Consider the following 16,222-nt stretch of genomic DNA (forward strand, 5'->3'; position numbering starts at 1 on the left):
ATATATATATATATATATATATATATATATATATATATATATATATATATATATATATATATATATATATATACATACATATATTATGGCATGCCGTTCAGGAAATAATTATATTTATTATACGAAATTGGAATATATGGAACGAAAGTCAGAATATATATTAAAAAAAAAATATATATATATATATATATATATATATGTGTGTGTGTGTGTGTGTGTGTGTGTGTATGTATATAAAGGCAACTTACGGTAAGTGTACATTGAAAATGCACTTTATTATGCTTCTTAAAACACAAAACACTTCAAAAAGTGCTCTTTGTTATAATGTCAAATTAAAAGTGCATTTTTGAAGTGCATTTTAAATCATTGCTTTAATAATTATTTCTCATGCTTTAAAGAACCCTTATTTGCATGTGTTGACAGACAAGCATAGCAAATCACATGAAAAGTATTTGATTCGAATTTGCATTATTTGAACTAGAGTGTTATAGTTTTTTTTTTTAAAGTAAATCCAACACTTTTTTAATTTATTGATTGATTTAAATGAAATAAAATAAGCTCACATTAAATTTTTAGAAAAATTGGTTTCCTCAAATTATGTAATAAATGGAGTTATTCAGATCATTTTAGATATATCAGCAAAGTATCAGCAAAATCACCTGATGTTGAGTAGACAGCAAAATTAGCTACGATTAAGCAGTAGGAATAGCAGTGGAACAGTCAAACAGGGGCTCAGAACAAGGATTTGCGAACAGCAGGGTGAAATAAAACAGGTGTTTCTATACCAGCAGATTTTTAGAGTGAAAAAGTTGACAGTACACAGATGAGATGTGGCATTTCTGTGAATTGTTGGCATACAAAAATGGCTAAAGATGAACACAATCTATCTCAGCCATCTGTAAGTTATGGCATTTTCAATCAGTTGAGGAACTCTATGTGAATTACAATAAAAAGAAAGTTTAAGTATCTATATATAGCCATTTCTGTACTGGTACATGGTACTGTCAATGTTTAGGTAAGGTTTGAACACATTTAAATTCAACTTCCAAACTCGTCATGTTCTCATGGTTGGATGAAATCCTTTCTCTAAATGTTTATTTATATGCAGGTGTTCACAGTAGAAAAAAGCAGTTAGTTTTAACTTTAAATTTTAGAGTTAGTTCTTTCTGTCTTTTTATGGTTAAATTATTTAAACTATGTAGGCTATTTGATCAATTACGTTATAGTTTTCTGTCCTTCATGTGCTCTGTAATTTATGTATTTATTTTATTTATTTATTTTTTATCATCACTATGATAACAAAACCAAACCAATGGTCTCATTCATGAAACATCACTGAACAAGTTTCCTCTTAGATTCCAAATGGTCAGCCGTGTTTACCTTGGCCATATTTACACAGAAGCATATTACAGTTGTCAGTCTTTAAGGTTCAGGTCAGTCTTTATATTCACACACAGTTTGCTAAAAGAGTGACAGCCACAGGCAAACTGGGTACTAAAAGTGGCCCTGGATTCTGTTTGATAGGCTCACTTGACATTGGATCAGTATCTGATGCTATGGGAACACCCTCCAGTTGATGGTTATCCTGTCTGTGTAACCCATTTCTATTCCAACACTATGGCGATTTGTAAGTATGTGCCGCTGTGCTTACTTTGTCACAAAAGAGAACATAGGTGGTAAGTATGTAAAGTGCATGGGGCCAGATAGAGGCTCTTCCCTCAAGTGGTTAGGAAGTTTGACCCTTCCTAGCAACTTGACTGGTCTTAATAATGATCCTATTACTATTTTCAGCTTGGTGGAGCTGGAGAAATACATCAACAGCCTGACCCTATGTCAACATGTTGGATGAGGATATATACTTGCATCAACATCAAGATCTACCCTTGAAGGTACGGAGTAGTTCTGAGATTAAACCCTCAGAAGAGTGTTTTTTTTTGCCACAAGAACAGAATGTATTCCTAGGGGTAGAGCTGAATTTGTGCACAATGCAGTAGTGCAGGTCTACTGCTTTGTGAGGAGTGAGGTGGAGCCAAGAGCTGTGCAGTTGAGAGAGGACCAGGCCTGGGACATTTTAGGTTAGTTTTGTTTGTTTATGTGGCAGTCGTCCATGAGGATTTTGTTTTGTATAAAATTTTGATGTTGTTTATTTTGTATTTTCACAATTATTTTCACCCACTGTAATGATTAGTCCACTGGATGGCAAGTTGTAGATGAATCCAAGTGCAGTTTATTATAACATCCGAGGTGAAATACAAAACACAAAACAATGAACAAAGGTTTGACTTGACTTGACTTGACTTTGACCTGACTTGACTAGAGACAACTCACGAAACAGAGGATATATACATTCAATACATGACAAGAGACAATGGCAACAAGAAGGCTACTTATAGCAAACAAAGAGGGACACATGATATAAACCAACTAATGGAAAACCAGACATATGACTAGAACAACAAATCAGAACATCACACATGAACGAGGGAACCAATACCAGGAATACAAGAGGGAAGGGAATAACATGACTAAACAGGGACCATGACTAAACTCCAAAATGAAAGACATGAAAATGAAACAAACCCTAAAACCCCACATTACATGTCCCTCTCTCTAAGGGTGGCACCAGACACCATAGAACGCCCAAAGCAAATTCCAAAAAGTCCAGGAGGGTGGTGAAGCAGAGACAAAACAGGGGTAGGGATGGAGGGCCAAGCCCATTCAGGGGAACAGGTTCATAATCATGGCCTGGGCCATGTAGCATTGGCAGGCAACCACCATTACTGTTAGGGCAGCAAGAGGGTGGCAGGACATCTAGGATGGTTAGGCTTGAGAGCGCTGACATCATTGGGATGCCTCCAGCCCGCACCGACATTAGTGTTTTTCCAAAAGTCTTTTCAAAAGTCCTCCACATAATCCTCTATGGGCCGGTTTCCTTGGTGAAGACGAACAAGATGATCTGCTGGATTCATAGTGGGGTTATGTATTCTGTATTGATTAGTCCACTGAATGGCAAGATGCAGATGAATCCAAGTGCAGTTTATTATAACATCAAAGGTAAAATCCAAAATCCAAAATTTTTACCACTGCATCCTAACAAACTGCATCACTGTGTGGTATGGCAACTGCACTGTCTCAAACCAGAAAACCCTCCAGCAGGTGGTGAAAACTGCCCAATACATCACTGGTGTTCAGCAACCCTCTATCAAAGACATTCACCACAAAAGCTGCCTAAAGAAGGCGAGACGGATTATCAAAGACTCATCTCACCCCAGCCACAGACTCTTTACTCTTCTCCCAACTGGGAGATGTTATAGGAGACTTTGCTGTCACACCAGCAGACTTATGAACAGGTTCTATCCTACAGCTGTTAGCCTACTCAACTCTAAACTCAGGCACTAAACAATATATCCCACTCTGACCATTTATACTAATGTGTATATGTATACATGTTTACAATGTTTATTATTATTTATATACATATTTCTATTTGCACTTCCGTTTAGATGCTAACTGGAGGTTACATAGGTAACCATGGTTTAACGACTGAATAGAGGACTGCATGAGATAATCTATAGTAATGGTAGGGGTGGAAATACATACAAGCGGCATTTTGAAAACCACATCGGACAGTAAGTTGTCTACCTGTCCGCAAATAAGTTGGTGTCCCAAATTGACTGAATTACTTCCTTGTGAATTTGCCAGTCCCAGGGTGTGGGATTGGCACAAGATAGAGAGTCAGCTATTTTATTGTAATGACTGGGAAGATACATGGCTCTCAGAGAGAGATAGTGTCACTGTTACCAAAACATATTTTTGGGTCATTGAAAAGGTTGCAGCATTCCCAGCTGCACCACTGGTGTTGCTGCCACCAACATTCCAGCTAGATTGAGAAAATCTGCATATGGTAGGTGGCTGCCTCTTTCGCAACTGTCTTTGCAATTGCCTGAGATCTGGCTTCTGTCAAAGTGGCTTGCATGGTGCATGTGTTGAGCCTCATGCCAATGAACTGAACCGTCTGAGCAGGAATTAGTCAGCTCTTCTTGTTATTTATTTTCAGGCCAGTGCCTCTATGTGCAGTATCAATGACCTTGTCTGCTCTCGCACTTGGTGTTAAGACCGGCCGCACAGTAGTCAATTGTCGAGATAATGAAGAATATGCATACCTTGGCACTGTAAAGGTTCTAGTGCAACTCACACACATTTGGTAAAAGTTGTGGGTGACAGGGCTAACCCAAAAGCAAAAACACTGAATTAGTATGTCACTCCATTGACATGAAAACCTCCTGTGTTGTGCCGCAATTGGAATGTGGTGGTTCGTTTATGGTTATAGAGTCTGGGCTAGCCATACCTGTTTCCTTAGCTGTGTCAGAAGACCCAGAGATCTGCCACATTCTGATGCAGCTGCTCCAACCGCTTGGAGATTGGCAGTATTTTAGCACATCGTGAATTGTCCAATTAAGGTAGTGAAGCATTGTGTGCAACATTTTCCACAGTATTGTACGTCCTACGCACAAGTGTATCAGTCGACTTTAATTCTGACTGTGGGCAACGTGGCTTAGAACACAGCACCATCAGCCTGCACAGCAAAATAAGCTACTACAGTTTCTACTGGTGCCATTGATTCCAAGCCAGCTGACCCTGCCTCTGCCATACTAGACAGCATACTAGTTACTTTATCAGGCCACATGGTCAATGTGCTCTCAAAACCAAGTGATATTTCTTTAATGAAGTCTCCAGTGTGTGTTACAGCTATTTCATTAGCCTGACCAGAAGCACAGCAAAACAGGTTAGGAGCCTGATTAGTTGCACTAGATGAAGCATCAAGGTTGAGTTTTTGCCAAAGCCACCTTTAATTTACCATTCAAAGAATTTGCTACTGATACTGGTTCACCATCATGACCTGCACTGCTTGAACACAGTGATACTGGGCTTACAACTGTCTCTGTCATGAAAGGATGTTCATCAAAAAAGAAGTCGGATGCAGATACTGTGACCTCATCAAACTCTCTCTCCTTACCAGGATCAACTGTATTAGATTCTGTTAAATGCTCAATATTCTTTATCATAGAAGGCAAGAGTGTTTAAATCTGGCCTATACCTTCAACCAGCTGATTCACTCTGCGCTCTAAGACAGAGAAGGTCTTCACCTTTTTTTTAGGAGGTGAAACAACCACCACTGCTGCTCAACACTGCTTACCTTCCAGTCATTTAATAGTGTATCACGAAACAACAAAACAACGAAAAACTAAGCACTCACCAACGAGTGGCCAAAGTTAAATACAAATCAAGCTTCATAACTTCACCTTCAGCAGTTTTTTTCTGCAAGATGAAAATAGGAAAGAGAATGTGCATGACTTTATAGGCTGTCCACCTCAGCGTCATGGTCACAGGGGTGATGACTTTGATATTTATACTTGGCAAAGAGACGAGCACCAGAGAAAGACTCCACTAGGTAACTTAGCTGCGCTGGCAGCCCAGAATGAAAGGAAGTAGAACTGCATTTCATTGGCTCTGTACTATGACAATAAATTTGAATGCCCCTTTTGTTTATGTGTCTTGTTTTCATTGAGCCTTCCTTAACTTTGTTTTATGTAACATACTGTTGGTGAGTCTTTTGTTATTCAGTTATAGTCAGGGTCAAGTAAACTCATGCCATGTTTAAATCACGTCTTCGTCTGGTTTTATTTATTTGTATTTGTTCATTTAATTAGGGTGACAATACATGCCCTTTTTCCCGGGCACATCCTGGCCAGGATTTCTATATTGCCTAAAATATCCACGCTTTCCCTAGTAAAAAAGACGGCTCACCAAATATGTGCATGGATTTCCATAACTTTGACCATCCTCTGTAGATCCGACTTTCTCACATGCCATGATTTCTCGAATTATGTACAATGCCTGCACATCACTGGTCAAACTACTTTTCGATCATTACCTTCAGCAAGTAAAAAACAAAGCCAAAACAAATCCTGGCCTGGATGTGTCCAGGGAAAATAGCTCATATGGTCACCCTAATGTAATTAATTAAACTGCATTTGCGTTCTACATTTGGCTCACCTCAGTGGAGTTTGGTACAATATCAACCGAATGGAGAAGGGTTGGGTCCTAATAGGACATCAAATATTTATTTTAAATTTTTGTTTTTGAAATTTATGAGGGGAAAAAAAAACATTGACATGAACATGACATAACAGTTCTGAAACTGGCAAAAAAAAAAAATGCTTTAACATAGAAATCGGTATGTTAAAGCTGCACAAATAATCTACTTTAAACTTGCAAATGTCATAACATATTTACATAAACAGTGAATAACTGTACGAAGGCGAATTAAGGTATGTATACAAAGCATAATCTTCATTCAGATTTCTGAATGAGTGCTTTGTCATTTGTAAACGTATGTTGAACGTCCAATGTTTATTATGTTAATGGTGTATGTGACTGTAATGTAGGCTATATGAACGCACATTTTTAATAAGCAGAGGGAATTCCCTACATTAAACAAATAACTATTTACATGCGTAGGACGTTTGCATTGTGAAGTGAGAGATATAAAAACGCTGATTTGTTATGTGATGTTTTCTAATTAAAATCGTATAATCGTATGCGAATACTAGGGAATACTAATATGGCGGCGCGGTGGCTTAACTTTTATGACGTCATGAGCAATCCAGTTCTCTATTACAGATCAGTGGTCTACACTCTGTCATGATAAAAGCATTCACAAAAATGCCAAAATCGTGTTGTAACAGACATGACAGTGATTGGCTATAATGCTCCCTGCAAACATGTCCTTGCGGGGCCCATGCTGGCTTTTTGCTGGCACAGTGGGCTAGGGCCAGCCCACACCAAACCTAAACAGCCCCAGTGTGGGCTTGCCCAGGCGGTCTCTGAACGGACCACACTATGGGACTGCCGACATTAATCCCATGATGGCCCAGACGTGAGCCTGTTAATAAAAAAAATGTGGGCAGTTTTCCTTACTACTAGAGGTGCTAGGGTGTTTTAAGTTTCCTTAAGTAAACTCATGTGATAGAGAGAGTTAGCAATAGCAAGCAACGGTAGGCAACATGGCTCACCTGCTGAACACCTGCTGTCCTGGTTGGGAAATATGTCATTTCAAGCCCAGTCTAAAGGAGAATTTATTTTTATTTTTTTCTATTGAAAAGTGTACATTACTAATGTGTTTTTTTTTTTTTTTTTTTTGCAGTGATAGTACATGTATGTATAGCCTATGTTTGAACTGGTGCTAAGAGTTTAAGACAGTATATGTGTGTGCATTTAGAATGACTCTTTATTGGTGAGGTTTGAATATGGATTTAAAAGTTCTTTTCAATGTGGGACCATAGTCTGGACTATTTTTGACTGTTCCTGGTTAGGAAGAATCAGGTTTTTGAGAGCTGTGATGCGTTTTCATTACAAGATGTTGGATTATTCATTTGCTGTCAGCCAACTTCAGCTATGGACAATGTTTGGACATTGATGTTCTACAGATAAGCCTTTGCACATTCACATGACAAAATCCTACAATGTTGCAATGCTTTGTTTGCTTTTGTATTTTATTTTTTGTACATTTGTGTATTTAAATTGTTTTGCTATATGTAGCTGTATTAACCTGAATTGAATGTTTTCTAATTTGTATTTAATAAATCCATTGATTTGAAATCCCTTTGAATACTGTACATTTTTGACAATATACACATTAGTTATGTGGTGACTGCATCTATTTCAGATGCCTGAACTGTTTTCCCCAAAGACTTATTTTAAGTTATAGTAGCTAAAAAGCATTTAAACTGAAACAGATGTGTAGATCAGGGGTGCATCCTGTTCCTGGAGATCTCCCTTCCTACGGAGTTCAGTTCCAACCTGATTAAACAAACCTATCTGTAATTATCAAGTGTTCCTTCAGATCCTAATTAGTTGGATCAGGTGTGTTTGACCAGGGTTGGGCACCCCTGTTGTAGTGTGGGCTAAGTGAGGGCTGCCCATGCAGGACCAGCACTAAGGGACCAACGTTTTGCCAATGAGCAAAATCACAGAGTTCCTGCGCTGGCCCTACGTGGGCCCGTAAAGGGCCAGTGCAGGCTTGTTTGCAGTGCTCAGTGCTGTAACTTTTTATGCACTTGGGTAGATGTAAATATGCTGTAATCAATAATTAATCCTAATCTTAATTGTAAGGTAATAGTAGTTTTTAAAAGAGTTCCACATGTAATACTTATTTCATATGTGTAAGTATTGTAAAAGTTTCATATGCATAAGTATTGTAATATTTATTTCATACGCAAAGATGTTACCCGTTCATAGCAGTTTACATAGAATCTACAGGGAAGTCTTAAAAGAGATCCACCCATTTAAAGAGTTTTCAAATCAGGGTCTAAAATTGTGGCTTTTTATTTCTAAATGATAACAGTTTTGGGCTAATGCGAATGTTAATCCACATTAATCTGGATATATTTGAAAAAAGTATCTTCATTTCAAAATGATCTGTGTCCACACTAGCATTTTACAAAAGATTATCATCCACACTAACACATCTGAAATTCTTAAAATACATTGCATGTGCAAAACATAAATGCTCAATGATATGAACATTTAGACCAGAAATAAGAAAGCTCTCATTTCATTCTTTTGGAATTAACTTTTTTTGCATCCAAGTCACGCTTAAAGCAGCATTTTTTAAAAATCTTAATGCATTTGTCATCTTTTGCACAGAGGACAGCAGTTGCATGAAAATATCTTTGCAGAAATATTTTATTCATATTCTAGATACCTGACACCTGAGGAACTCTGCACTAGGAAGTATGACCACATTAGCCTGATTCTGTCAACACTGCACTGGCTCCCTATTAAATGCTGTATACATTTCAAAATCTTGTTAATTACTTATAAAACCCTGAATGGCTCTTATCAGATTTCAGTCCCTCACGTCCGCTGCGTTCTCAAAACTTGCAATTTGATAATTAGCATCTATGCTAATATTAGTTTGTTTCGTTCTCATTCCAAGATCACCGTAGCCAGCCAGATCCTGTCTGTACCCAGATCAGATGGCCACTGTAGTTACCCGGATCCAGTACGTATCCAGCCCAGATGGTGGATCAGCACCTAGAAATGACCTCTACTGCCAGCAGAGACCACATCAACTAGATGAGCCCCAGAGAGAGATCCCCAACGAAGACCTAGATTGCCATCAGCACAAGACCACAGGAATGAGATGACAGATGAGTCCTCTACACAATCTGACTTTGCTGCAGCCTGGAACAAACTGCTGCTTTGACTGGCCAGAGTAAAGTAAAAGCTCTCTCCTGCGCACCCTCCCGTGCTCTCCTGGGTGGACTATGCCCTAGGTTCCCCCAAGAAAATGTTGGGGGGGGGGGGCTACTCCCCTGATCAGCCATGGCCACCTGGACTGTTTACCCGGCCATGGCCACCTGGACTGTTTACCCGGCCATGGCCACCTGGACTGTTTACCCGGCCATGGCTTCCTGAGCCCCCAGATCTGCCATGGCCACCTGGACTGTTTACTCGGCCATGGCCCCCTGAGCTCCCAGATCTGCCATGGCCTCCTGGACTGGTTACCCGGCCATGGCTCCCTGAGCTCCCAGACCCGCCATGGCCTTCTGGACTGGTTATCCGGCCATGGCCTCCTGACCCCCCAGACCCGCCATGGCCTCTTGGACTGTCTGCCCTGGAGACCGCCCCTGTGTACTGTGTTCCCTGTATCCCTGTCTAGCGGTCTCCAGGGCGCCCACCCTCCCTCCCCTATGGATGTTAGACGGCGCGAGACGCGCCTTTTGGGGAGGGCGGGTGTAATGTCAGTATTTTGTCCTGTCCTGTTCTGTTTTCCTAGTGTTTTTTCCCCCTTTGTTTCCAGTACTTTTGGTTTAGTCCTTGTCTCCCCCCTTCTAGTTTTGTCTGTGTTAGTTCAGTCTTGCCCATATTTGTATTTCCCCCTCGTCATCTTGTTAGCTTGTTTGTGACCACGCCTTGTTTTTCAGTGTATTTAAGAGTCTGTGTTTGCACACCCCGTTTGTCGGTCAATGATTATGTTACTTCCGTTTGTTTTGTTTCATGTGCTCATTTCCTGCTCCCGGTTTTGTTTATTTGTTCATTTTGCAGTGTTTTATTTAATAAACTTCAATTATTCATTACTCCGGTTCTCCTCGTCCATCTTCACTCCTCAACCCGCCTGACTGTGACAGCTCTATGCCTTTTTGTCATATTTTTTTAGTCTTTGTATAAATAATAGTGTTGGCTACTAATGCAGAATTGAGTGAACCTATGGTTTTGGTTGTGTATGATAATTTAAAAAATTGTTATCAACTTTTATTTTTTGTTAAATTTTTATTTTTATTTTACTGATACTTATTTGCTGACATAGCTAAAAACAACTATGTGGATCTTGATTATGTTTGTTTTAAGCAAAGTTTGTTTTACAGTCAAAATAATGCTGACCATGGGCAGACCACCGAAGAAGGATGTAGTGATTTTAAATCACTATACTGCATTGTTTTTTGGCTTCAAAGCATTACAGAGATTAATATAAAAGCCTAAATTGACAAAGCAAAGTTGCTCTGCCCTTGCAGTGGACCACCTTGTAATGCAGAACAAGAAAAGCAGCCTTAATTGTCTTACCAATAGTACTCTGTATTGATTGGTAGGTCTTATCACCATAGTGGACAACCTGAGGTCAGCAGTCAATAAATTCCCACATGTTTCTTCTGTATCCACTATGCAGGGGTCATGTATTGCAATGCTTGTGACTGAATACAAAATCACAATTTCAGGCTTACTAAAAGAGTCATGATGACAATTGATATTTTAGACAGTATTCAATGATTTTCTTGTATAATTATGGATTGCACTGTGCAGACCTTCAGTGCATCCACAGCTCAAAGCAATCATAGCAGGGAACTTGTGGAAATGTATTGACAGGTGAATATATATATCAAACCTAATGCCACATTAATTCAGTATTTACATGCATTTCAGTGCTTAATTTCATTAATAGTATGGCTGGATAATAATTTAAAAAAATATGAATCAACTTTAAGCTTCAATTAGGACAATTCCTTTTTCAGAATTTAAGTATAGGACTAAGGGCATGAATATAATTTATTTTATATTGAATTGCTTTTTATGAATTTAATTTTCTAAATTAGTGTGCTTAATGAACAAAAACCACATGAATGTCACATGTGCAATCTTGTTTAAATCACATGTGAAATATGTGAAACAAAATGAAACCAGAGGTGTCATGCCCATTCAAGCCGAGGGGGTGCCCCTTCAGATTTTTGAGTCATAATATTTTTTATATTTGATACGGTTACACCAGTGTGATTAGATTGTTCAGTGCATTGCATAATCAGCTGCTAAATTCAAATCTCGATTCACTGGGTGGCGCTGAGCCAAAGACAGACGCATTCATAACCAATCACATGATTCTGTTGAGCTTATGAATGCAATGACCAATCAGAGGTGTTCAGATGAGTAATCGCAGCAACGTCTGTCTTTTGTTTAGGGCGCGCACTGACTGAATTCTGCTCTCAAGCTAAATTTCATCAGAAACATTGCAAATGTGTGTACAATGTAAGATATTAATTTCACAGTGTAAACAGCTTCAGTGATTATAATGGCAGTTTTTGTGACTGAAGTCTTGATAACGTGCTCCCCTTAAAAATAATAAGTGCATGACGCCCCTGAATGAAACATGGTTTTTGGAACATTTTCATGGTGTAAATGTGTGAAACCCACGTGATCAACATGTTTCCACATGTGATCACATTTTGTCCATATGTATCCACATTTGTTCACATGTGATCACATGGGTTTCACACATTTGCACCATTACACCATTTCTCACATTATTTCACATCTGATTTTAACGTGTGATTGCACATGTGAAGTTAATTTTTTTTTTCTCTAATGGTAATTAATAACAATATAAAAATAACAAAATGTATGTTTTGTTTGGGGTTGCATTATTTAAATATATGATTTGATACATATTAGTTTAATATTAACTATGAAATCAGCACTAAATGTAAGAGAGCTAGCCTGATTTATAAAGCTCTACAGCAGTAAATAATAATTATACTTTTCCAAATATGGTTATATGGACTAATTACTATAATCACCATATTTGTGATGCAGCACAAATTCCAGCGATAAGCACAACATGACTTCATTCAGGCTAAAATTATAGCCACTGGTGCAATGTGTATCGCTACTCCCAACACAAGGCAATGCAGTTCTAATCATATTTAAATACAGTTTGAATCAGTTTAAACATTGAATTTCTTGACTATTATATAAACAGGACTAAATGACACATGCTGTTTGTATCTTATTGTGTGCCCATTCAGTGAACCAAACCACAAATATGTTATGGAAATATGGCTTGTTATTTGTATTGTAATTGCATGAACTATTACACATGGGGATTTGGTGACTGTTTAGTGGAATGACTCAGTAGTTAATCAACATATCCGTAGAATCAAAAATTCCCTGTTTCAATTACAGAAAACTCTCATTGGTCTCAAAAACCATTTAAGCTAATGTTTGTCTGTAAGGGGGTTCACGACCTGTGGAGATATGTTATTCTCACGCTTATAGATTATTAAAAAGTTTTATGTTATTATTCAGTGATACTTAGTTAATGCCAATGTGGTATTTAATTATCATCATAGCTACATGGCTAATTTAAAACTACATTTAAAAAACTAAAAAATAAGACTTTATGGCCCGGTTTCACAGACAGGGCTTAGACTAAGCCAGGATTAGGCCATAGTTCAATTAGGACATTTAAGTCATTTTTATAAACATGCTTGGAAAAAAAACATTACAGGTGTGCATCTTGAGACAAAACAAAGACACTGATATATTTTAAGATCAATCAGTGCAATTTTGTTTCAGTTGAAACATATAGTTTTTGATATAGTTTTTGTAACTTTTGAAAAAAAACTACACTATTTTAACAGTCATGCTATACTAAAAATTTCTAAAAGTTACTGTGGCTTTTAGTTTATAACTGAACACTGCACTTGACAGCACAAAAGGTTTTATCTAGACATATGTGATTGCCCCAGCAGCCTTGAGAGAGGCTTAGGATACATAAAATAAAACCCCACAAATAAATATTGTTTGCCTCTTGAAATCTTATAGTGGCTAAAGCAATGCTTGCTGTAGAGGTCATGTCATCAGAATGTAGTTGTTGTGTACTAAGTTGATCTATTGAAGTTCATTAAAGGAGTGATATTCATCAGAAACCCTTTAATACTGTATGCTCCACCAAGATGAATCAGCAGCAAAATATATCTCAGAATTTTCTAAGTACAAACAACTGCCTTCCTTGAGTGCTGTTAGCATGCTGGCCATGGCCAGCATGCTAACAGCACTCAAGGAAGGCAGTTGTTTGTACTTAGAAAATTCTGAGATATATTTTGCTGCTGATTCATCTTGGTGGAGCATACAGTATTAAAGGGTTTCTGATGAGAGGCTATACATTTGACTTACAGGTAAATGCAAAAGCTCTTTCAATAATCTCTTAAAATAACAGACATATTGCTTGTGGATGCCTGCACTCTAGTATGTCAGGTTAGGATGGCCCTTGCTTTTGGACTTTTGAAATCTGCTTTCACCCACCCAGTCAGCTCCCCTTCATGACGAATGGAAACAAACCAAATTTTGCTAAGATTGGACTATGTTTGGGGCAGACTCAACAAAATTTAAATTCTGTCTTAATAAACATAACTGTATGTGATTAATAAACATACAAAATCATTACTAGACTGTGAATTAGGTTAAAAACAAGAACATAGAACAGCGTTGTTAGTCTTAAAATGTTAAAATAACGTCAACAATAGCCTCTTGAGCAACACACTGACATGTAGCGCCATTGCTTTTTAGGTGTCCCAAGTTCTCTCTCTCCCATTCCCATCTTTGAAAAATTGCTATCTGATCTAGACTGTAATGACAATGTCCTTCATGTGCCAAGACATGTGCTTCAGCTGCAGAAACTGGAAACAGATTTTGGTGCTCTCTGAGAATCTGCATAATGAACTGCTATACTCAGAACTATTTAACCCATCCAAGTGCACAGGTACAGCAATGCGTAGTAAACACTACTCATACACACTGCAAACACACACCCAAAAAAGTGGGCATTTATTTGCTCCAGCACCCGGGTGAAAGCAATTTCTGTCAGTACTATGACTTGAATCCATGACCTTCAGGTTACAAGTCTGACTCTCTAACCATTAGGCCACAACTGCTTCTCATCTGATAGCAGAACAAAAGTTTATCAGTGAACAAAATCCTGGCTAATATCACCAATCAGATGTTGAAGCATACCCTAAACGACAAATTATCTGGATGGTATTTTACATATATTAAATACTTCTAGTGGAGTGGAGAAACAAATGAGGGGGTAAGAGGTTAACATTTCCAAAAAAAAAAAAAAAAAAAAACCCTCCCAATGAGGCCACACTAATGTCAGGTACTTTCAAAGAAGTATAAATCTTGAGACACAAAACTGAACTGATTTTTTACTTGGCACAATATTATATAAACACCACTCCTGATGTGAGACAATGAAAGTCATAACACTGTTTTGCTACAGCTACAGCTAAAGAGCTATGTGCAAATTAAGATTACTGTGAAATTATATGGGCTATGAACCAGATTTAACCAGCTATATTAGTAACTTGCATGCACTCTATCACACTTTTTTAAAGGGATTCCTGATGAAGTTAACAAATAAACCTTGCCTGCACAAGTGTAGACACTAATTGAAAGGGTGTAGTAAATTATCAGAGGGAAAAAAACTAATCATACTGTATTTTCTATACACTAAACCTAACCTTACCCATCACAGAAAACTACAGTGAGAGAGAATTTTGTGTGAGAGGAAGGTTTAGGGATAGGGTTAGGTTTATTGTTATTTAACATAGCATTATTTAACTCTTTACATATGAGCTAATTAAACAGTAATACTTGTGTTGATTACAGTGACAATAAATGAAGAGCTCACTATTTGTATGGAGTCTATTAATGTATTAACTGCAGTTCATAAGCTATAAACTAATAGTTTGCAAATGATTTGTAAGTACTTCTTTAGTGTATACTTATTATAAATCTTATAACCAAAACTAATTCTAAGACTGTAGAAGTGTTTAGTTATAATTAATTCAATACCAAGACATATTGATAGCTGAAATTGAAATTTGGGTATTTTACATAAAATTTGTGTGCTGTGCAATATATTTTTAATGCTTATTATTATTGTCACGATTCCTGTCTGTGTCTAAGGACTTTCATTTTGTAGTTTTTGTCTCTCATTGTTGACTGTCTCCCTGCCACTCTGCTCCCTTGTTTATCACCATGGACACTCATTTGACCACACCCACTTCCTCGTTAGTTTCCACGGTTACTCATTAGATCATTACCTCAGACCTGTGTATAAATAGTCCTTGTGTTTCCCCTACGCTTTTGTCAGTTGTTAAATGTGTAATGGTTGTCTCTGCCCTTGTCTGAGTTCCTGTTCCCTCTGGATTTTATTGTTTTGTCACGGATTCCCAATAAACTACTGCATCTAGATCCTATTTCGCCTTGTATCTTCCAGCAACGTTACATTATATTGTGCTGTTGCTTATTATTATTATATTGTGCTGTATATTGTGTTATTGCAGTTTTAAACATTGCAGACATGTTAGGCAAGCATTATCACCATGAAAATTTGTCCTAGTAATAAAAATTAATTTTATTATATTATTTTTTTTTCAAGATAAATCATACTCAAGTGTGCCACTGTTGTGTGAAGAAATTTACAGACAGTGACTGACTGACACTGACAGAATGGATCTTTATTTTCACCTTAAGATATTGGTAAGCAGGTCAAAAAATATTTTTGGTTTGGGGCAAAAATTACACCAACATTAATAAAGATGCAACATATGAGTCAATGATGCAATTACACATTTATAAAGACAGTAATTTCCTTAAATCCTAAATGAATCAGTTGTTTACTAAGTTGCATTACTACTGCCATTACTACACCGTGGGTGAGGTGGATGAAGATCTCCATCTTCTCCAGCTCAGCCTTGTTGGTCTTCTGCACTGCCCGTCCCATCATACCGCTGTTCCTGCTAAACTTATTAGTTCTTAGCAAGTTAAGCAGTTACGTATTATCATCTTTATTTTGGTTTGCCCTTGTATGATCTTTTTTTTG

This window comes from Garra rufa, chromosome 2 (genome assembly GCF_049309525.1).
Source record: "Garra rufa chromosome 2, GarRuf1.0, whole genome shotgun sequence".
Lineage (NCBI taxonomy): Eukaryota > Metazoa > Chordata > Actinopteri > Cypriniformes > Cyprinidae > Garra > Garra rufa.